A 23,495-nucleotide genomic window follows, 5' to 3' on the forward strand; every position below is an offset into this window, starting at 1 on the left:
CTTATATTTCCACAGATGAAGAAAGAATCAGATGGCTGACAATGAGACTGTCAAAAGGACTCTTAAAATCTTCAGAAATCATTGGGTTCCCTGAGATGAAAAATTGTTGATGAGACTTTTTGCAGTACTTCAGAGCTTACAGGAATTATTAGATTCCTGGCACATGAACTAATGGACAATGGATTGCTTATGGACTATTTCTAGGACTTATGGACATGTGTAAATTTTCAGGTTGATTTATGTTGTTACATTACTACTAGCCTGTGTTATATTACTATGTGCTTATGTAAATTATGTATAATGCCTCCCATATTGATGGATTTATGTATACCATGTATATCTGTTACAAAGTTCTGGCCCATATTGATGGATTTATGTGTACCCCCTCAGAAACCCCCTATGTTTTAAAACAAAAGAAAGGGGGAGATGTTGGAATCCTTACTAACTGCTAACTAATTAGAGTTGATCTAATCTTACAAGAAGATGTTTTGGCCAGAACCTGAAACTAGGTACTAAGTAGAACTAATCAATACAAGGCTTGTGTTCACACCTTTACTCATTGGAGTTCAATGAGTTCATACCTCCCTTGAAGCTCTTTGGGCCAGAGAGCACTATGGGAGAAAACCCATAATCCCTCTCTCTGGAAGGATCATAAATAGGCCAATGGGCCAGTCGAAGAAGTTTTGGAGAGTGAAGACGCTACAAGTCGAGATTTCAGCGGAATGACATGAAGACTGGAGCTGGCTGGAGGCTGAAGAAAGCAGAGGTAGAGGCTGAAGGACCAGACCTTTGGATTTGGTGACATTTGGAGAGAGCTCTTGGAACCAAGCAGAGAGATAGGCCTCTAAGCTAACCGGGCTATATTGGAAATAATAAAAGATCTGAACTTTTATCACCTGGCTGTGTTTTGAGAAGAAAAAGCTCACAACAAGAAATATGGCATATCAGAGAATCACTAGAATATTGTTAGGGATGGCTAGGTGGTGCCATAGTGCACAGAGTACTGGGCCTGGAGTTAGGAAGATTTATCTTTGTGAGTTTAAATCTGGCTTCAGATATTTAGTGGATGAGTGACCCTAGGCAAGTCATTTAACTCTTTTTAACCTCAGTCACCCACACACATACACCATCTCCCAGACAAATTATCTTTCAGGATAAAATATAAACTCATTAAGATTACTGATAATTTTTTTTTATCCATATCCCCACTTCATTAAGACAAAATGGTAATTTAAGAAGTGCTTATGGATTAATTGCTGTGCAGTACTAGAATAGATAAGCCATGGCATTAAGACTAGCTAAAGAAATTAATCAACAAATATTTGTTAGGCAATCAATATGTGCCGGGCACTGTACTGTATACTGGATGCCATGAAAACCTGACATTTAGCAAAATGATGATGTGAGGCAAGGAGAGCTAAAATCAGGATCCGACATTTCTCTTTGTAGTGCAGCCTTTGCTGAGCTCTCCCCAAAATACATTTCTTACTCCTAATGCCAAATTCATTTATTCCCATTAAAAGCCCTATATCCAATTCAGTTCAGCATACCAAACTGGCATTTATTATGCATCTTACATTGTATAGGATGCTAAGGAAATAATAGACAAAAAAAATGAAATAGTTCCTGTCCTCAGAGTGCTTTCATTGCAAAGAGAGTATCTGAATTAGTCAATGTTATGATTAATATTGTTACTATTTGTTTTTCTTTCTTGCAAGTGAATAATATTTAAGTGAGGGAAAGCTATGCAAGGTCACCTACCTTATGATTAGTGAATATTCCACTGGAAGGGTCATACCTCTGTTTAGCCTTGAAGCAAATGAAATATTGTGAGAAGCAGATACAGAGAATATATTTCCTTTCATTGGAGATAATGCATTTTTTCTTCTAAAAAAATCTTTCTATTAAATAATTGCTAGGTTCATCTTCCATTGTTTCCCATAAAACAGTAACTTTCCATTTTTTTCCTCACTTGCTTAAATAACTTACAGAGATATAAGCAGAATCATGTGACTATTGATTTAAAACTGGATGGGATCTTTGATGCCATTGACTCGCATCTCCCTCGTTTTACTGATGAATAAACTAGGTTATTCCGAAGACAAATTAAGTTACTTATTTAGAGTCACACATTTAGTACCTGAGTACCTTAAGGTCAAAATGTATAAATGATTTAGCAAAAGAAAAAATGATTGATATCAAAAATAAATTAGGGGAAAAAGTGAAAATTCACCTGTTACATCTCTGGATAAGGGAAGAGTTTATGACTAATATGATATGAAAAGTCATGGGAAGTAAAATGAACAACTTTGATTTTGTGAAAAAAAATGTTTTGAACAAATGAAACCAATGCAGTCAAAAAAATAGGAAAACAAAGAAAAATGGGATCATATCACAATTTTCTCTTTTAATGGTCTAATTTTTCAAATAAATAACAGATTCAAATTTATAAAAATATGAGCCATTATCTATATGATAAATAGTTAAAGGATATGAAGAGGCATTTTTCAAAAGAAGAACCCAGTGCTATCACAAGTTACATAAAAATATAACTATTGATTAGAGAAAGGTGAATTAAAACAACTTTGAGGTACCAACTCACACTTGTCAAATTGGCTAATGTAACAATTGCTGGAGGGCATATGGAAAAAAAAATTATTACATTCTTTACTCTTAATGGAGTTGTGAATTAGTGCAGCTATTCTGGAGAACAATTTGAATTATGTCCAAAGGGCTATAAGACTGTGCATAACCTTGGATCTAGCAATACTACTAAAATAGACATGTATCCCAAAGAGAGTAAAGAAAAGAGAAAGATCTAGTTGTACAAAATTATTTATAGCAGCTCTTTTCATATAGCAAGATTTTGAAAATTAACAGAATCCCTATCAACTGGGTGGTATGTGATATGATGAAATACTCTTGTGATATAATAATAATAAACAAAATGGTTTCAAGAAAAAACAAACAAACAAACAAACAAACCTGAAGAGTCTTCTAGGAACTTACACAATTAGAAGTGAGCAGAACAAGGTGAAAATTATATACATTAAGAGCATATTGTAATTATGATCAACTGTGAAAAAATTATTCTTATCAAGACAATAATCCAAAACAAATTCAAAGATTTTCTTGTTGTTCAGTCATTTCATTTATGTTAGACTTTTTTGTATGGCATTTGGGGTTTTCTTAGTTAAAATACTAGAATGGTTTGTTATTTTCTTTCCTAGCTTTTCAGAGATAAGTGCCTTGCCCAGGACTACACAGCTAGTTAGTGTCTAAAGCCAGTTTTAAACTGGCTTTATTCCTGACTCTGGTTTTCCTGATTTCAGTCCCAGTCCTTTATCTCCTATATGATCCATTTGCTTCAATTAAAAAAAGATACAAAATAAAAAATCCTTTTCATCTGCAGAGGTAGAACTGATATAGTGCAGTCTGAAGCATACTTTTTTATTTGCTTTAATTTTTTTTTCATTTGTATGTTTTCTTTTGCAACATGGTTAATTTGGAAATACATTTATGTGAATTATCATGAATAATTTATATCTTATTTCTTGTTTTCTCAAGCATTGGATTTAGAATTCCAAAGTCCAAATGTTATTTTTTTTATGTATAATTGGAAATAAAAACATAACAACACACTAAAACACAAAAAAGAACTTCATATGTCCTTAAAATAAATCAGTATAACCTATGATACCTTCTTTTTTCAAAATAAAGATGGCAAAATTGAATATAGGGAGAAATATATAGGAAAGTATGTTTTGGGGAAAGGAACAAAAATTCTCCCAAACTACTAGATTACATGGAAACTTCATTCTTCTCTATTATGAATATTTTCTTCAAGAGGAGAATAGTCAGCTTCTGAGCAGATCAAACAACAAATAATGTCATAAAAATTAAATAAATTATATTCTGAAAAACACCAAAAGACTGCTTATTTTTTTAACAGTTTTTTTAGTGACAGTCAATAGTTAATATTGAGCCATGATTAACATATTGGGATACAAAACTAGTAAAAAGAAAATTAGTATAGCCATGGGAAAACATGTGATGTATACTTGAAACAACTTAACTTTGAAGTATTTTAATAAATACTTTAAAATAAAAAAGCACTTGGAAATGGATAAAATGAAATTAATCTCCATGTTAACAGTTTTATCCAAATGCTCAAATGATATAAATTAATTTGCATAATTAGTTCAAAGGAGTCCAGAATACATCTTAGAATGTATATATGTCACTTATTTGCCAAAAGAGACTGATAGTAAAGGTGATAAACCCATTTATGAAATTAAATGATAGATGAAAAATATTTTTTTCTCAAAGCAGAGGAAAGCAGCGAAAATTAAAGCAGTTCAAAGAAATTTTGGCCGACTAAAGAATTTAAAGATAGAAATGAAAGTCAGACTACAAACAGGAAATGGGAAAAGTTTGTAAAAATCTTTGTCAACTTTTTTTTTCCTTTAAGAATAGTAGAACTCTCTTTCTATCAAAGTCAATCAAGATTCATTGGAATCTTGTTTTTGTCTTGTCCCTAAACTTCAAGGAAGGGACAAAACACAGACATGCAAGATTATTTGCTGTGGTGGTAGAGGAGACATATCGCAGAACCAGATCAAAAGAATAATTCTTTGTGTATGGTAATCTCCACCAGATAATTCTGATTATAGTTTGCATTTTGCTGATAATATCTAGTCCCAAAATATTAGAGGGACTCATGAAAGAGAATTCCAACCAGTTAAAATTATTTGACATATAGATCCACAAGATTAAGAATGGTTATTGCCCAGGTATCAGCATTCATTCAGCAGGCCCCCTACTGAATCTGTATATTATTCTGTATATTGGACAGACAGTGGAGATAGACAAAAAAATTGGGCTCAGAATTGAACAGAAGAGTAATACCAGATAGTATGGCTTTCAGGAAATTACAGAGCTCTTTTTCTGACCCCAAGATTATCATGAAATCAAAGTCTCACCTTTATATTACCTATATTTTTTTTTTACCAGTTTGATAGTGCAATGCAGAATACAATAACTTCCAAAAATATAAAATATTTTGCATTAATCTGATTTCCGTTATGTATATTTTCCCCCTTTGACCCTTCAATTCTGTCTTGCCTATACTATCTTTGAAATAATTCTTAGATCTATATATACCATGCTGTATTCCCATATCTCTAACCAATGTTCCTGATAGCCTCTGTTTTTAGTCACCAACTAGGACTAAAGTTTAGGTTTGTGTCAAGAATAGATCTTTCCCCCCCCATCCAATAGTTTTATCTTTGTCTAGTCACCTATTTTATATTCACTGTTAGGAATAAAATTTTATTTTTTTTCTTTCATATTGGTGGCAGTGGGATTGTGTTTATATATTAAGTGTTCTTTTTCTTTATTAAGGATAGATTTTAAGATTATAGATTTTAGAGCTGGGAGGGCCTTAAAAGCAACTAATTCCTTTTATAAAAAATCAAGAATCTGAGGTGGAGAGATTAAATGACTTACTCAGGGTGCAGTGATGAGCAAATAAGGATTTGAGGACATATTCAGCACCCAATATTGCTGAGTCTGCATCTGGTTCCCTAGCTACTATATTATCTATGTTGTCAACTTATGTTGGTATTTTTATCCTTAGTACCCTATGCAAATCATATCACAACTTAACTAGTCCTAGGTAATCCTAGATGCTAGTTTGAATATAATATTCTAGTCTAAGGAATAATGAAATAAAATACAAAAAAAAAAGTTTACATTTCACCGTTTATGTCATATCTGCAATAATGATGATAAAAGAGCTTCCATTTTCTCAAAGGCTGAAATGCATTTTTGAAAGATGAATGTTTACTTCAATCTGTCAAAGATCTGACAATACCAGGATTAGAGTTTGGGTTTCCTTTAAATTGAATAAAATTAGATTATAACTCATTTCCATGCTGTCATACGAAGGCCTGGAACTATAAATAGTACTAATATGACTGCCCTTGCTCACTTGGATATACATATGACTAGTAAGCAGCAACCCAAATTAAATTAATTAAATGAGTTTTTATTTGATTTTTAACCTTTTAGTCAGTCTAAAATAGAAGAGGCAATCTAATTTAAAAAAAAAAAGAGAGATGAGTAAGATGGCAAATCAAATATGACCTACATGACAAGTCAGACATTGACTTTACAAAAGAGGCTTTTTTTATGGCTCAAGTACAAGTTGTTGATGGTGAATGAAAATATCAATCATAAATTTCATGCTCCTGGAGATTAAAATGTTCTTTAAACTATAAAATCCTGTGTTTATCAATAGAAGATAAAATTTCTTATGTAAGATAATCACAATTTTTCTATAACTCAGCATATCACTTAAGATTCCTATGCCTCATTTTCCCAATTGTCATAATTCAAAAAACATGGGGAAAAAAGCATATTTTGAACATTAGACAATCATCTGGAACTTCTTAGGGCAAATCACACTGCAGGGTATCCTATGGTGTTAGAATAATTTTTTTTTGTATGATAGATTTTTCTAGAATGTATGTATCTATTAAGGAAGCAATAGACAGGAAGAAGTTTTTAAAATGTGATAAATTGGGGATGATATAGGAGGTATTCTTTCTATAGGAGATGGCATGGGATTATTTGAGAAGAGAGAGGAGTTATAGCCTTGGTAAGGAATAAGATGATCTCTTCACATGAGACAGAGGTAAAGTAAGAAAAAAGGTCTTCAAAGCCTTCAAAGCATCTGAATGATAAAAAAGAAACTCATGATTGATGGTTTCCCCCTGTAAACTATGAGACAAGGTTCTCAGCTGAGAATGTAGCAGAAAAGGGAGCCATACAGCCCTTTTTGTAGTGGCTAGAAACTGGAAACTGAATGGATGCCCATCAATTGGAGAATGGCTGAATAAATTGTGGTATATGAATGTTATGGAATATTATTGTTCTGTAAGAAATGACCAACAGGATGATTTCAGAATGGCCTGGAGAGACTTACATGAACTGATGCTGAGTGAAATGAGCAGAATCAGGAGTTTATTGTACATGACAACAAGAAGACTATATAATGATCAATTCTGATGTACATGGCTCTCTTCAATGAGATGATTCAAACCAGTTCCAATTGTTCATTAATGAAGACAGCCATCTACACCCAGAGAGAGGACTATGGGAACTGAGTGTGGACCACAGCATAGCATTTTCACTATTATTGTTTGCTTGCATTTTTATTTTCCTTCTCGGTTTTTTTCTTTTCTTTCGATTTTTCTTGTGCTGCAATATAACTGTATAAATATGTATACATATATTTGACTTAACATATATTTTAACATATTTAATATGTATTGGACTACCTGTCATGGGAGGCGATGGGGGGGAAGGAGGGGAAAAGTTGGAACAGAAGGTTTTGCAAGAGTCAATTGAAAAAATTACCCATGCATATGCTTTATAAATAAAAAGTTATAATTTAAAAAAAAAAGAGGAGCCATATGAGGTTAGAGAAAAATGCCATGAAAAGGCAAGGAAGGGTGCTCGGAAGAATGGAATTATAATTTGATAAAGGAGAGATGGTGTCGTGGATGAAGTGTCAGGCCTGGAATCAGAAAGACCCATATTTCTGAGTTCAAATCTGACCTCTGATACTAGCTGTATGACCCTAAACAAATCATTTAAGCCTGTTTGCCTCGATTTTCTGATTTGAAAAATGAACTGGAGAAAGAAATGATAAATTAATCCAGGATCTTTGCAGAGAAAATCCCAAGTGTGGTCACAAAATGTCAAACATTACTGAAAAACAAAAAAGAAAATGGAGAAGGATTAGTGTGCTAGAGGTCACAGTGTGGATGAAGTAGATAGGTTGGTAAAAAAAGAGAGAGAGAGAGAGAGAGAGAAGGGAGGGGTGGAAACTAATAGATTATAGGTGATAGGGAGATTTTGTAATTTTTATACATGGAGTTGGTGTATTTGTGAGTAGTAGATATAGTCCCTTACATGAAAGGAAACCTAAGATTAAGTAAAAAATGGTGATGAACTAGATTCAAATATATCACTGTTACTTTGTTCTATATAATTTTGTGTTACAATGCATACCTTACATGTGGGTCAATTTTAGATTATTTTGTGGTGCTCTCCCAATGGGCTTCTTTCCATTAAATATGCTACTTTTAACATTGACAAGGTATAGTGTAACTGGAGGGCAATAATACATTTATTTTCCTTGGATATTCTTTACACAGGGAGTAATAGTCCAGCTTCTGTAGATTCAGATTAACAATCTCTCCCAATTATGTTTAATGACTCCTATCAATCTCAATATAAGGAGGCCTCTATGCCTGTTAACAAATAGCAACAAAACCTTAAAGTTTCTGCAAGAATATTCTGGCTCTTTGCTTGGAAGCACATTTATTAAAATTAGATCAAGATAAAGAATACCTGTGGAAGTATGCTATGAAAATTCATATTTTCCATATGAATTCCACATATTAACATCCTTGAAATATAAAGATTAATACAGATTTTAAAAATGAGTTAGAGAAAACTCAACTAACTTTTATTGGACCTTAAAAATTCACGACTAGACAAATGTGCAGCAAAAAAGTCAGCGTGATTTCAAAAGAGAAAAGAGAAAATTACATTATATCAAAAGTAACCACAGTTACCAAAGTTACCATTGAAAGTTGTCATCAGCATAAAATGGAAAATATGGCACAACATTCAATTCTTAAATGGCAGTATCAAAGGACTTTCAGTATAAATTAACAAGAAGACTTTAGTGTTGTGATCTTCCCTGTTCGGGTGCCAAAATGTGGTGAGCTTTTTCTTCTCAAAACGCAGCCAGGTGATAAAAGTTCAGATCTTTTATTATCTCCAATATAGCCCGGTTAGCTTAGAGGCCTATCTCTCTGCTTGGTTCCAAGAGCTCTCTCCGAATGCCACCAAATCCAAAGGTCTGGTCCTTCAGCCTCTGCCTCTGCTTTCTTCAGCCTCCAGCCAGCTCCAACTCTTCATGTCATTCCAGTGAAATCTCGACTTGTAGCGTCTTCCTCTCTGAAGAACACTTCTGCCACCAGCCAGCCAAGTGGAAAATATTCTGCCTTGCCTCGGAGAGAGGGCTTCTGGCGTAACTCTACTGAAATCTGACCGAGAGCTTCTGTCTGTTTCTTTTATCCAAGAGGGAGGAATTGTGGGATACGAGAGAGAGGGATTATGGGTTTTCTCCCATAGTGCTCTCTGGCCCAACGAGCTTCAAGGGAGGTGTGAACTCATTGAACTTAGTTCTACTTAGTACCTTGTTTCAGGTTCTGCCCAAAACATCTTCTTGTAAGATTAGATCAACTCTAATTAGTTAGCAGTTAGTAAGGATTCCAACACTTTAGTAAGAAATTTCAAGATATGCCCAATGATTTAAAATGAGACTGAAGTTAATGATTTGAATAGAATTTTTAGGGGGACAAGAGGGATGGGGGAAATATCCTAAACCTCTAGCCATTATTGGATGGGAATAGAAAGGATATCTGTGTAACTATAAATAAAACTTTTATTCATAAATTATTTATGTAGTAAAGCATAAAAACTCCACACATATATCAAATAAGAAATAGAAAACATTTAAATTGCAATAAAACTATAATCAATAAAGGTTCTTGAAGAAAAGATTAAAAAATTAGTTTGGACTAGATATGTTTATCCTAGATAATTTGTTAATCAAAGAGCAAATAATTAATGCAATAGGCAATTTTGTTAAAGATAATAATAATATGAGGACATATACTACAGACAAAGCAGTATTTGGGAGAAAATTGGGGTCTTTAAATATTTTCAACAACAAAAAAATGGAAAAAACAAATATAAACTTGAGTATATAATTATTTAAAAATGAGAAAGTAATCATGTAATTAATTTAATATTTAAAAAGAAAACCAAATTATGACTACTCAAAATGCAAAAGGAATTCACAACAAATGCAGAAATATGGAAAATTATTGGAAACTATATTGTTCAATTATATGCCAACAAAACTCACCACCCAATAGAACTGGGTTGATATTTAAAAAATACAAAATGTCCTAATTAATAGATCACAAAATTGAGGATTTACATAGCCTAATAACAACAACAACAAAAAGAAATTTAATAAAGTGAGCTCGTGAAGGGGAAAAATAGATCAACATGTTTTTAAAGTATGTATTTGTGTATACAAATGTGTGTGTGTGTGTGTGTGTGTGTAGACACATATAGTTGTAAAATGTAATAAACAAATTATATATGTATATAGACATACACACATATATACACATACATGTGTTTACATGTATGTTTGTGTCTATGTAATCTAGCACACTTTCTCAATCTTTACTTACAATCTTTTGTCAAGCTCTATTGATTTTTTACCTGCAGAGAATATTTCCTAAATGCTTCCTTCTCTCTTCTGACACTACCATCATTCTGGCAAGGGCTCTCATCAACCAATATTTGGACTGCTACAATAACTCTGCCACAACTCCTTAAACTAATTTATCCTCAGTTGTAAAAAGTGATCTCCATAAAGCACATGTTTGAGCATGTTATTCCTCCCAATCTATATACTCTAGTGTCTCTGTATCTCTAACAGGATCAAATAGCCTTCATTTGACATTCATAGTGCTTTGTAATCTGTCCTTCACCTCACCTTGCCTATCATATTATACTTTATAGTCCTTCATGTAGTGTGTAATTCAGTGACATTCATCTCTTTTTGATCTGTGGAATAAGCAACTCTATATTCCTAACCATGTATTTTCACTGATATGTCACTCCATCATGGAATTTTCTTCAACCCAACATCTATTTCCTATGTTTACTAGCTTCAAGTTCAAGCTAAAATTCCACTTCTACTTGAAGCACTTTCTAATCCTCCTTAATTCTCCTCAATTCCTTCTTTTAATGATCTCTAATTTAATTTATACGTAGTTTATTTTTGCATAGTTGTTTATATGATGTCTCTCCATTAGAATGTGAACTTCTTAAGAGGAAGGGCTGTCTTTGCCTTTTCTAGTATCCCTTAGCCCAATCCCTAGTACATCATAAACAATGAAAATTTATTTATTGAATGACAAAAATAAAACTCTTTTGGCTAAAGTTAAAAGAGGTGCAGGTAACTGGGGGAAATATTCGCAGGTTTCTCTGATGAAGATCTTATTTTCAAAAACTAAAGAGAACTACTTCAAATACATAAGACTAAAATCTGTTCCCCAATTGATAAATGATTAAATGATTTGCATAGGCAATTTTCAAATGAAGAGATTTAAGCTTTCAAAAACCACAGAAAATGCTCCAAATCATTGATAGTTAGTTAAATCAAAATCAAAGCAACTCTGAGATTCTATTTCACATCTATTAAAGTGGCAAATTTTCAAAAGACATAAAATAATGTTGGAAAGACTACAGGAAAACATACACATTGACTTCCTGTTAGTGTTGCTTTGAATGGACCCAAATATGATGGGAAGAAATTTAAAATTGTACCCCAAAATTCTGTATCCCTATTGTCCCACTATTTAGCCCACAACTAAAACTTCAAAGAGATGAAATAAATAAGAAGAGGATCAGAATTTTTAAAATATTTTTAATTTTACATAGTCAAATAAATCTTTTCACTTCAGATGATTAAATATCTTGGTTTGTCATAAATTCTTTTTTTATCCATATATCTGACAGATTTCCAAATTTTCCTAACATGATATCACCTTTCAATTTGAAAAATATATTTTGCCCTTATCTAGTATGTATGAGATGTTAATTTATGACTACTTCCTATCAAATTGATTTCTAATTTTCCTAGCATTGTTTTGAAATGGTAAGTCCTTACCTCAAAACTTAGATCTTTAGGTTTAGTGAACACTAGATTACGATGATCACTAACTATGTTTATTGTATGTCTAATCAATTCTATTGATCCATTACTCTATTTCCTAGTCCATACCAAATTGTTTTCATTATTACTATTTTGTAAAATTATTTGAAATCTGGAACTGTTAGGCCAGCTTTCTTCACCTCATTTTTATTGATTCCTTTGATTTTTTAATTTATTTTTATTTTTTTATTTTTTGTTTTTCCAGATGAATTTTTTAACTATCTTTTCTAGCTCCATGAAATACATCTTTGGAAGTTTGATATGCCACTAGATAAATAAGTTAACTTAGATAGAATTGTCAATTTTATTATATTTACAATTAGCAATTAATCTTTCTCCACTTGTTTAGATCTATATTTCTGTGAAAAAATGTGTTGTAATTGTATCCACATCATTGATAGATTTATGTTGGAAGGTAAACATAAATATTTTATGTTTTCTGCAATTATTTTAAGTGATATTTTCCTACTTCTTGCTGCTGAGTTTTGTTGATTAATAATTTATGTGAGTTTATTTTATATTTTGCAATTTCACTAAATTTGTTAATTGTATCAGTTATGTTTTTAGTTGATTTCTAGGATTCTTTATGTATACCACCATATTGTCTGTGAACAGTGATAGTTTTATTTTCTGATTACCTATTTTTTATTTCTTTCTATCCTTTTTCTTATAATTATTATAGCTAGCATTTTGGATACAATATTGTAAAATAATTGTGATAAAGGGTATCCTTGCTTCATACTCAATTTTGTTGGAATGACTTCTGCCATATCTCCATTAAAAATAATGCTTACTCTAGTTTTTCAATAAACACAACTATTCTTAATAAAGTCTCCATTTATTCTTTTGCTCTATAGAATTATGTTTAAATATAAACAGCCTTCATTCACATTTTTTCATTAATTTTCTTGATATTCTTTATATGATTTTGCTAATTATTATTGATCTAGTCAGTTAGGCTTGTTGTTTTCCTAATATTGATTAATCATGATTGGAATGTATGATTTTTGTGATATGTTACTATAATCTTCTTGATAACATTTATTTAAAATTTTAACATCAATATTCATTAGTGAAATTGACCCTTAGTTTTCATTCTTTATTATTTTAGTTTTCCCTGGTGTAGGTTTCAAAATCATATTTGTATCATAAAAAGAATCTGATGGGACTCCTTTATCTCGTTTTCAAAAGCTTATGTAGTATTGGGATTAATTGTTCCTTAAATGTTTAGTAGATTTCACTTGTAAATGTATCGGTACTGGGGATTTTTCCTTAGGGAACTCATTATGATCAATTTCTTTTTCTAAAGCAGGATCATTAAACTATTTTATTTAATTTATTAACATGGGCAATTTATAATAACATATATAATTTTATATAATTTATAATAATATAAATATTCATCTGGGGGCAGTTAGGTGATCTGTTCTTTTTCTGTTTTATTGATATACATGTTTAGAGATATAAAATTTCCCTTAAGTATGTCTTTGCCTTGATCTCACAACTTTTGGAATGTTGTTTCATTGTAGTGGATAGCATATAGTTTAGAGAAAATAATAATAACAGTTTTGAACACAGTATATTTAAGATAATGGACATTCAATTTGAAGTGCTTTAAAGGTTATTGGAGATGAAACATGACTGGTTAGTAGAAAGTTAAGAAAGGATAAGTAAATTTGAAATCATAAGCATAGAAATAGGAAATCCATTGGAGATGATAAGAATGTGAGATTAACTAGTATATATGGAGAAGAGAAAAACATCTAGGACAGAATCCTGTGTAACATTCACAGTTTTATATTGATGAGCATATCCAGCAAATGAAACTGAGGTGGAACAATCAACTAATTATGATGAGTACCAGTAGAGAGTAGTATCCTAAAAATCTAGATGGATGAGAATATCAAAGAGAGGAGAGGCTAAATAAGTGTCAAAAGCTAAAGACAAGCTAAAAAGATTAAGCATTGAAAAAAGAAATTTTATTTAGTAATGAAGAGACCATTAGTAACTTTGGAGAAAGTAGAATGATGAGATTGGAATGCATACTGCAAGAAAATACATTTCCAGCAGTTTAGCCATAAAAGTTAGAAGAGATATAAAATGATAATGGTGATAAAAGGACAACATGAAGTTTTTTTGTTTGTTTGTTTGTTTTTTTGTTTTTTAGGTTAAGGGAGATATAGGTTTGTTTGTAGATAATGGAGAAGTAACCAATATACAGGAAGATAAATAACTAAAAGAGTAGAGATGCCAGAGGAAGTAATCTGTTAGAGGAATTAAGTTAGTCTTGGTAAGGAATAACACACTTCATCAGATGAAGCAGTAATGAAGGAGATAGTGATAGAAGGCATCTCAGTGAAAATATATGAGGGAAAGGGGACAAAAGGAACGTTATGGTAAATTTGTCTGTAATTACATTATTTGCTGTGTTCAACAAACATAACGTTTTTTGAAAGGCATAAATTTTGAAAATACTTCTGTGTTTGTCCAGTCATGATTGAGTTTTTTGAATCTCCTATTTTTTAATGCATTCTGTCTTTATTGAATTAAAGCCAACCTAATCTAATAAGTCAACAAGTATTTAAAAAGTATTTACTATGTTCTAGGCATTGTACTAAGAGTTAGTGATATAAAGGTCACAAACAAAATTTATTTTCAAGAAGCTCACAATATAATAAAAGCACAATGTACAAACATCAATTTTCAAATGATATATTCAGAGAACATTGGAGGTAATCTCAGAAAGATGACATTGTCATTAAGGAAACATGAAAAAATTCTCAAATATGGAAATATTTTCTGTATTCCCTTTAACACACTTATTAAAGGATTAGACTTGTTCATTTTGATAAATTTGGAGTTCATCACCAGATACTTGACCATTAAAATATTTTTCATATTTGTTTGTTTGCTGTTATTTTCTATGCATTAATTTACAAAACTATTTACTAAGATATAGGGCATATAATTATGATCTATTTGCTATTATAGATTCTATATAACTTCAGATACAGATAGAGACAGATTCTATATAGCTGTTCAGATAGAGATCAATTCTCATTTTGCTGAGGGAATCTTTAGAAATTATCTTATTAAATATCATGTAATGAAGTTAATAAGCTGGGATTTGAATTCAGGTCTTCCTGACTTCTGGCTCAGTGTTCTATCCATTGTATCATTTATCAATTTCTAAACTTAAAGAAAATTACTAAAAGAAATTATCATTTATTTTATTTCTTCATTTGTTATTTTATTCCAAATTTCTCACAATTCATTTTAGGACTATGTCATATGAGACGTTAAGCCAAACTTATCAAGCAGAATCAGGTCAAGAAAATGCAAAGGAGCATCAAGGAATCCTCGGTCACAGCAGCCAGGATATTTTTATTCTTATGGAGCCTAAAAAGAAGGGAAAGACTGTTGCTAGATTTCTCCAGTTTTCTGCCTCTCATTTTCCCATCTGAGCAGTCAGCCAGGCCCCATGTGTGCCTATTTAGAAAGAAAAAAGCAGGTCTCTGAAATCCAGCCTGTGACCTCATGGCAGTACTCAGAGCACAACATTGTCATTTTGTTAAATGCAGACTGTCTATTGTAAAGTCTTTACATTGGGTAGGCAGTTTATGCAGGGGATTACTTTGATGACTGAACCTCCCGGTGGCTGGGAACAGGATTTAGTTTTGTAATTTACAGAACCCAGCACATCAGGGGATACATATTTCTAAAGAGACTATATTCAGGAAACAATAGACTACAAAGCATGTTTTTTTTTTTTCTTTTGCACACAGCGTTAGAAAACTAATTCACATTTAGACATTTGTTAGAAATAATGTATGGAACTGTACATTTGGATTGTCATTTAAGAACTCGGGAAGAGAGGGGAAACATATTAACCACCATTAGAAAAAGTAGCATTTGAACAAGCTTGAATCTTTTCCAATTCTGATAATGTGGTTGCATTAAGTCAAATTAAGTAAAATAACTATAGTGAATATCAATAGATCACATTAATTCCTTACTATCAAATGGATCATTACCTTTAAACATAAATGCACCACTGTAAGATTAAAGGAAATAAATCTGAATGAAGAAAAAATGCCTATTGTAATACAAAGAAATCAATGTAGTCCTTCTCCCTCTTCATTCTATTTGACATAGTGCAAGTTATCTGGACAAGGTGTGAATTTTCTTTTTCTTTAATCTTTATCATCCTGGCATTTACTATCTTGTATTTATCCTGGTACTGACTTGAATTCCCTAATTACTTTAAAAACATGAATTATACCCTTGGAGAGAGAGAGAGAGAGAGAGAGAGAGAGAGAGAGAGAGAGAGAGAGAGAGAGAGATCAGAGATCTCAACAGAATATATCTCTTTAAATTCTCCAAAGAACCATTATTGATTAAGGAAATATTGCCTAAGGGAGATACAAGATGATGTTAATTAGTGATAGGAAATTAGAGATAGTGAGTGCAACCTTAGAGAAGGGAAGAATGAGTTAGAAGCAGTCACTCCACCCCTTTTTTTGATATCCCATTTATCATCCGGCCTTTTGATTTAGCTTTTAGTAACTTTTATCATAGCAAGTGCAAATCTATTAAGCCTGAGATACCCATAGTTAGACTAAAAGCCCAAATTCCCAAGTAGTCAAACAGAACCAGTTATGACTACCCTAAACATGCTCTGCAGAATGGCCCCTACAAGGCAAACCAATATGATTATGTTGAAGATTTTAAATAGCAATAATTTAAAAGAAATAACCCCATTCCCAAGGAAATTAGAGATAGTGAGTGCAACCTTAGAGAAGGGAAGAATGAGTTAGAAGCAGTCACTCCACCCCTTTTTTTGATATCCCATTTATCATCCAGCCTTTTGATTTAGCTTTTAGTAACTTTTATCATCGCAAATGCAAATCTATTAAGCCTGAGATACCCATAGTTAGACTAAAAGCCCAAATTCCCAAGTAGTCAAACAGAACCAGTTATGACTACCCTAAACATGCTCTGCAGAATGGCCCCTACAAGGCAAACCAATATGATTATGTTGAAGATTTTAAATAGCAATAATTTAAAAGAAATAACCCCATTCCCAAGGAAATTAGAGATAGTATCTCCATATTAACACTGATAGATAGTGATTAAGAATAGGAGATACAAATAAAAAGAAGCAGACCAAAAATTGAGGAAAAAACTAGTACATTCCCATACCTATTTCCCTCAAAGTAAAGCAGGACTCATCCCTAGGCAAAATTAAACAAAGAGAAACAGAAACTTGTCAAGTGAGTCTTTTGGACCTGGGGAGGGATTCTTAGATCACATTAGATAACTCCAATGGAAACTGACAATTCGGGTAGCTATGATATAGTGGAAAAACCCGGATTTATCTCTTTTCTTGAACTGTGAGTCATATGGATAGTATATCCACTCAAAAAGAAGAGTGGAATCTTTCAATTTGAGTGTTTCTTGATTTTCAAGTACCTCTTCTTTCTTTCATGACTAGGGGAGTAAGAAGGAGAAAAGAAGAAAAGCCTTTCAAGTATAGTTATCTTGAATTTTTGTGGATTTTGGAATAATACCCATGTACTTTCTGTTAGATTAAATAAAAGCTGAGTTTTATTGGCTTGTTGTTGTTAGCCTGAATGTTTGCTCAGAATTGGAGAGACTTTTTAGAAAATGACCCAAATCAAATTCTGATATTTCAGTGTTGTGCCACAGTTCTCTTTTAATGTCTTGACCCAGTTTCCCTAATTGTCCTGTTCAGTTAGTCTGCCTCAGGTTATAACCATTCCCTTCTAATGTTAGGATAAAAGTCATATCTTAGACCTTAGGCTATAATCATTCCCTCTTGATGTTTGATGAAATAAAGGTCTTTATCCATTTTAGACATCATTAGGATATCAAGAGCCTTTCTAGTACCTCCCATTATGTCATCCTAGGTGCTTCCTCCCATTAGGTCATCCCTATCCAGGTACCTCCTCCATTATGTCATTGTTCTTGTTACCCTATAAAAGAATCTTGTATCTGACATTCACTGCTGGATTCCTGGAGACCATAGTTTCATTCAATCCTGGGACCAAACCATGGATCCATTTGGTCCCAGCATATTTCTCCATTCAATAAATTATTAAATACTCTCTAATTTCTAACTTGCTCAGTTTCTCCAGCATTACAAGAGAGAAACTCCAGATGAGATACTAAACAAGAAGACTTTTCAGAGACCATTAAGCTGAATCTTACCTGTCTGTACTCATTATTGCAGTTCTAAATTTCAGACTAGAAGAATTTTATATTCATTTTAATATATGCTTAGATAATCAATGTATGAAAATTAATGAAATCTATAGGGCCAGGAGTGGAAGGAAGGCTCAAGGATATAGATGAAGAAATGATTATGGGAAAGTTTATTAAAACGTGACTGAAGTTAAGAAAAAATCACACCCCACATATGAATCAATATAGAAGAAAGATTTCAGGTATGTATTGATAATAATAGATGTTCACCTTGAAACCTGTAAACATCCATATTAGGAAAAACAGGTACTTATTTTTCAAATAACAGGAAAAAAACACATACAAGAAGAAGTCTAAAACTTAGACTCAAGTTTTTCTGGGCCAAACATGTTTTAAAAAACATAAATTTACATAAATATGGAGAATAGGGTCAATTTATCTCTTTCCATACCATATTCTTCAGAAACAGCCTGAAATGAATCCTCTTATGAGTAGAACCTTAGAGAAGGGAAGAATGAGTTTGAAGAAGCAGTCACTCCACCCCTTTTTTTAATATTCCATTTATTATCCGGCCTTTTGATTTAACTTTTAGTAAGATTATCATCTCAAGTGCAAATCTATTAAGCCTGAGATACCCATAGTTAGACTAAAAGTCCAAATTCCCAAGTAGTCAAACAGAACCAGTTATGACTACCCTAAACATGCTCTGCAGAATGGCCCCTACAAGGCAAACCAATATGATTATGTTGAAGATTTTAAATAGCAATAATTTAAAAGAAATAACCCCATTCCCAAGGAAATTTAAATCCTACTTTCTCTAAGCTTTTGAAGTCTCAGATTTAGCCTACATTGTTACATGAGATTGCCCTCCTTTCTCTATCAGCCTCTCCCATAAGGAATTTCTGCATATGTTTCCAATCCTGACAACCTGATTAGTATTCAATTTGGCCTTGGTATGGATTCATGAACCTAAAAATCTTGAAGAAGATAATGAGAAATAAAATAATACCCTCCTACTGCTTAGTAAAATATAGTGAAGGAAAGCTAGAAAAAAATAAAAAGACATCTTTTCACAGTAGCTAGCAATGAGTAGATAGCATTTATCTACCACTTTAAGTTTTCCAAAGCATCTCGGATATATTATCTCATTTGATCTTCACACTAAAGCTGTTAGGTAGGCAAAGCTACATAGTACAGAAGGAAAGAGCATTGGGCTTGGAATCAGAAAGAGTCAGCTTCATGAATTCAAATCTAGCCTCAGATACTAGCCATTGACCCTGGACAAATTAACTCTGAGGGCCTCAGATGAACATCTATAAAATGAGTTGGAAAATGTAATGGCTAACCACTTCATTATCTTTGTCAAGAAAACCCCGAATGCACTCACAAAACACAGATGAATAACAGCTATTATCTGTAATTTACATATTAGAAAACTGACTTTGATAAACTCAAAAATATAAATTACATGGGAAAGAACTCCTTATTGTTAAAAATTTATGAGAAAAATTGAATCAGACATACTGAAGTTAGAATTAGCCTATCATCTTACATTGTGTTCCGCAATAAATTCAAGATGGATATATTACCTTAATATTAAAATGACAATAATAAAAACATTAGTAAAGAAGTAGATCTATACCTTAAAACTATAGCCAAGATATGCACTCTTAACCAACAAAGGATAGAGGCAATTATAAATGATAAAATAGAAATTTTGAACTTACATGAAATTAAAAGCTTGTGAACAAAGGACCTTTCTTAATGCATCTAGGAAAACAAAGGGAAGCTGCCTAATATAAAAAGTAATTTTTGAATTAAATTTCTTAGAGAAGATTTTGATATGCAAAACAGAGAGACAGCTGTGTTGCATGAGACTATAGCTGATTCTGCACTAAATATGTAGAAAAAAAAAATGAACAAGTTAACAAAAGAATTGTAAACTGTTAACTATCATGGGAAAGAACATTACAAATTACTGATGATAAAAAATATAAATTTAAGTAACACTGAAGATTTACCTCCCACTCAAAAAACTGACAGTGTTAGAATAGTTTATGTTGAAGAGGTGATGGAAAGATAAAGATTCTATTGCCTTGTTGGGGGTGTTCAGAATCAGTATAGAAATTTTGAAAAGTAACGTAGAAGCATACAAATTAATTGACTAAAATACTCACAAGATTTGACTGAGAGGTTCTATTTGTAGGCTCAAGGAAGTCATTGCTTAAAAAAAAAAGTCTTCTACACAACAGTTTTTAGCAACAACTTATTGTTGTTTGTGGGGAGGTTTGTTTTGTTTTTCTGTAATTGCAAAAGAACTGGAAACAAAGAAGATGTCCTTTGATTAAGGAATGGAAAACAAACTATGGCACAGGAATATAATGTAATGTTTTGTTCAATGAAAAGGAAAACAAAAAACATGAACTTATGCAGTAAAACAGAGCTGAAAAAGCAATAAAATGATTATTATAATAAAAATTAAAATAAAAATCATGACACAAATAAAAAATAAATGTTGCATAATAGTAAAAAATTATATTTCTGAATAGCCCTTCTAAAGAATGAGAAAACATTCCTTTGCAGTGCTGAGAAGTCTACAGGTGTTTAAGCAATTAAAAAAAAAAAAAAAAAAAGATGATAAATTTTAATGATTTTTTTTCTTCCCTTTCCCTTTTTTTCTTTAAAATACAGTCTTTGCTGTACAGAATGGCTGTCTGCAAGAAAGGAATGAGATGCAGAGGAATATATGTTAAAACAAAATATCAATATAAATTATCTTTAAAACAAAGAACTTTCAGGATAGAAAGTCACCTTGTGGGAAGTCCCATAAGGGAGTGAAGAATAGAAAGAAACACCCATGTCATTGAAATTAAGCAATGTCTTTTTAATGTTAAAGTCAGTATTCCTGTCAAATGAAATTTTGACACTTTAGATGAGGCTTGGGGAATGTGCAAGATCAGCAAAAATGAGAATTAGAAATGCTCTATGACCCCCAGATGCTTCATTTAATACCATGATCATTTTCTCAATTGACTAGAACATTTTTAAGGGTGGGGTGAAGAGTTCTCTGGAATCATCGTTTCAATTAGCTTCCCAGAATTTGCAAACCTTATCCAAACCAGGGGATAATTCACATGCAGTCCCTTCAGGAGGGACTTTTTACCTCTTTTTTTTGGAACAACTCTTCTTTCTTAACAACAACATAAGCATCTTCCTTGCACCCACTCTGAAACAGGTGTGCTTAATTTCTGAATAGCATGGGATCCCAAGGATCTAGTTCAAGAAGAGATTTTTCAAAAACTTCAGGTTTCCCTGACATGAATTCTGATTCCCAATAAACAACAGAAATAAAAAGCAAGACTGAGGCAGTTATATTCTAAAGATATAATCTTCTTTGAGAGGAGCACATATTGATTTCTATTTGAAAAAGTTTCCTTAGTTTATCTGTTCCCCACGATTGTTAACATTGTGGTCTCAAAGAAATGTTAACCACCCCTCCCCGCAAAAAAAGGAAAAAAAAATTGTGTATTAAAGATGTTTGTGTGTATCCATATATAAAACTACCAAGCCCTATGTGTTAAAGAGATCAGATTAAAAAAGGAAAAGAACTCATATATACAAATAATATTTATAGCAGTTTTTGGTTTTATGTTATTGTTGTTGATAAATAATTGGAAATAGTTATTTCCCATTAAGTTAGGAATGACTGGATAAGTCATAGTGTGTTACTGTGATAGAATACTATTTTACTATTTTAAAAAAATGATGAAGGATATGGTTTCAGAAAAAAAAACAAGGAAAACTTTGATGAAGTAATGTAAACTGAGCAGAACCAAGAGAACAATATTTATAGTAATAACAATATTGTAATGATAACCAAATGTGAAAGATTGTAATAATAATGAGTACAATTATCTACCACAGTTCTAAAGGACTCCTGATTAAAGTTACTGTCTACCTGTCAATAAAGAACTGATGGATTCAGAGTGCAGAATCTCTTTTTTCTTTCTTAATTTATCTTGCTTTTTAAAAACATGGATAATGTGAAAGTATGACTTTAATATATTAAGGCATGACTTCATATTTATAATGAGCATCACACATTTTACCTTTTTAATGGATAGGTCTGGAGTGGGAGGAAAGTAAATAATTTGGGACTAAAAAAAAGTTGGATCTCCAAAACCCAAATGTTCACAGAATACTTTTTTAAATTTAGTCTGTGTTTTTAATATTTTTCCTTCATTTTTTAAAGTCTCATTAAATCAGTGCAAAAACAAATCAAGCCCTGATATGGAACTTTATTTCATTGTATTTGTAGCATGTCTTAGATGTGAAAAGTTATACTGAAAATGTAAAAATCAGATCTCTGAAATCACTATGATTTGATTCCAGCACACTTCTGGCTAGGATGGCCTTATTATATCACCTTTTTCTCAGGTGATTTTTCTCAGTTGATGTTTCTTTGATTTCCTTGGTATCACAAATTTTGGTTTTCATGGGCTTCTTCCATCACTGGAAAATCTTTTTACTTTGCTAGATCCAATTAGTTATTCATACATCACCTACACTCTGACACTTCATTGGAAGGTGAAGCCATAGAATTCTCTCTAGTTAGAGTAACAGAACTGATATTTCTTCATTTTCCAGAAGGCTAGGTACCACACCCCTTTCAGCTTTCTTGTATATATTGTCTTCCCCTTCATAAATTCCTTGAAGGCAGGGATTATCTTTTTCATGTTTGTGACTTTAGTGTCTAGCACAGTGCTTGGCACAAAATAGGGATTTAATAAATATTGAATTTTCTTTTGTTTAACTAGTGTGTCAGGCACTGTGTGTTTTATTGATTTGATTCCACTTATCTATTTAACTAAATAAATCAATTATTTGGTATAAAATATGGGTAAGAATTTTTGTTGGTTTGCTTTTTTGTTTGTTTGCCTTTCCTTTTTCTTCAAGACTGGAGTGGGAAATATTAAAAACTAATAATGATAATGATTGTTCAATATAGTCTTATCCCAGTGTTGTCATCATGATTTGGAGTTGACCCTGTCTTCTTGAAGACTACACCAGCAAAATTCAGATCTAACAAGTCCTTCCACATTGTAAAGCTTAAGGATAATTAGGTAACAGAAAGTTGTGTGTGAACCCACTGAGAACTGAGTTAGGTGTGGTTCTTTATCTGACTGGTCATAGGTTTATGAATTTCTTGGTCACTACAATTTTTAAAACCAACTTTCTACTAAACTGTAAAAGATCTATACCCTACATTTGTACTGAGGGTACCTCAGAATGGTTATTGTTATTGTTGTTTTTGTTTATTTAAATATCAATATGAAATAATATTATTAAACTAAATAGTAGGGCAGCTAGGTGGCATAGTGGATAGAGC

The sequence above is a fragment of the Antechinus flavipes genome, chromosome 2, assembly GCF_016432865.1.
Source record: "Antechinus flavipes isolate AdamAnt ecotype Samford, QLD, Australia chromosome 2, AdamAnt_v2, whole genome shotgun sequence".
Taxonomy (NCBI): Eukaryota; Metazoa; Chordata; class Mammalia; order Dasyuromorphia; family Dasyuridae; genus Antechinus; species Antechinus flavipes.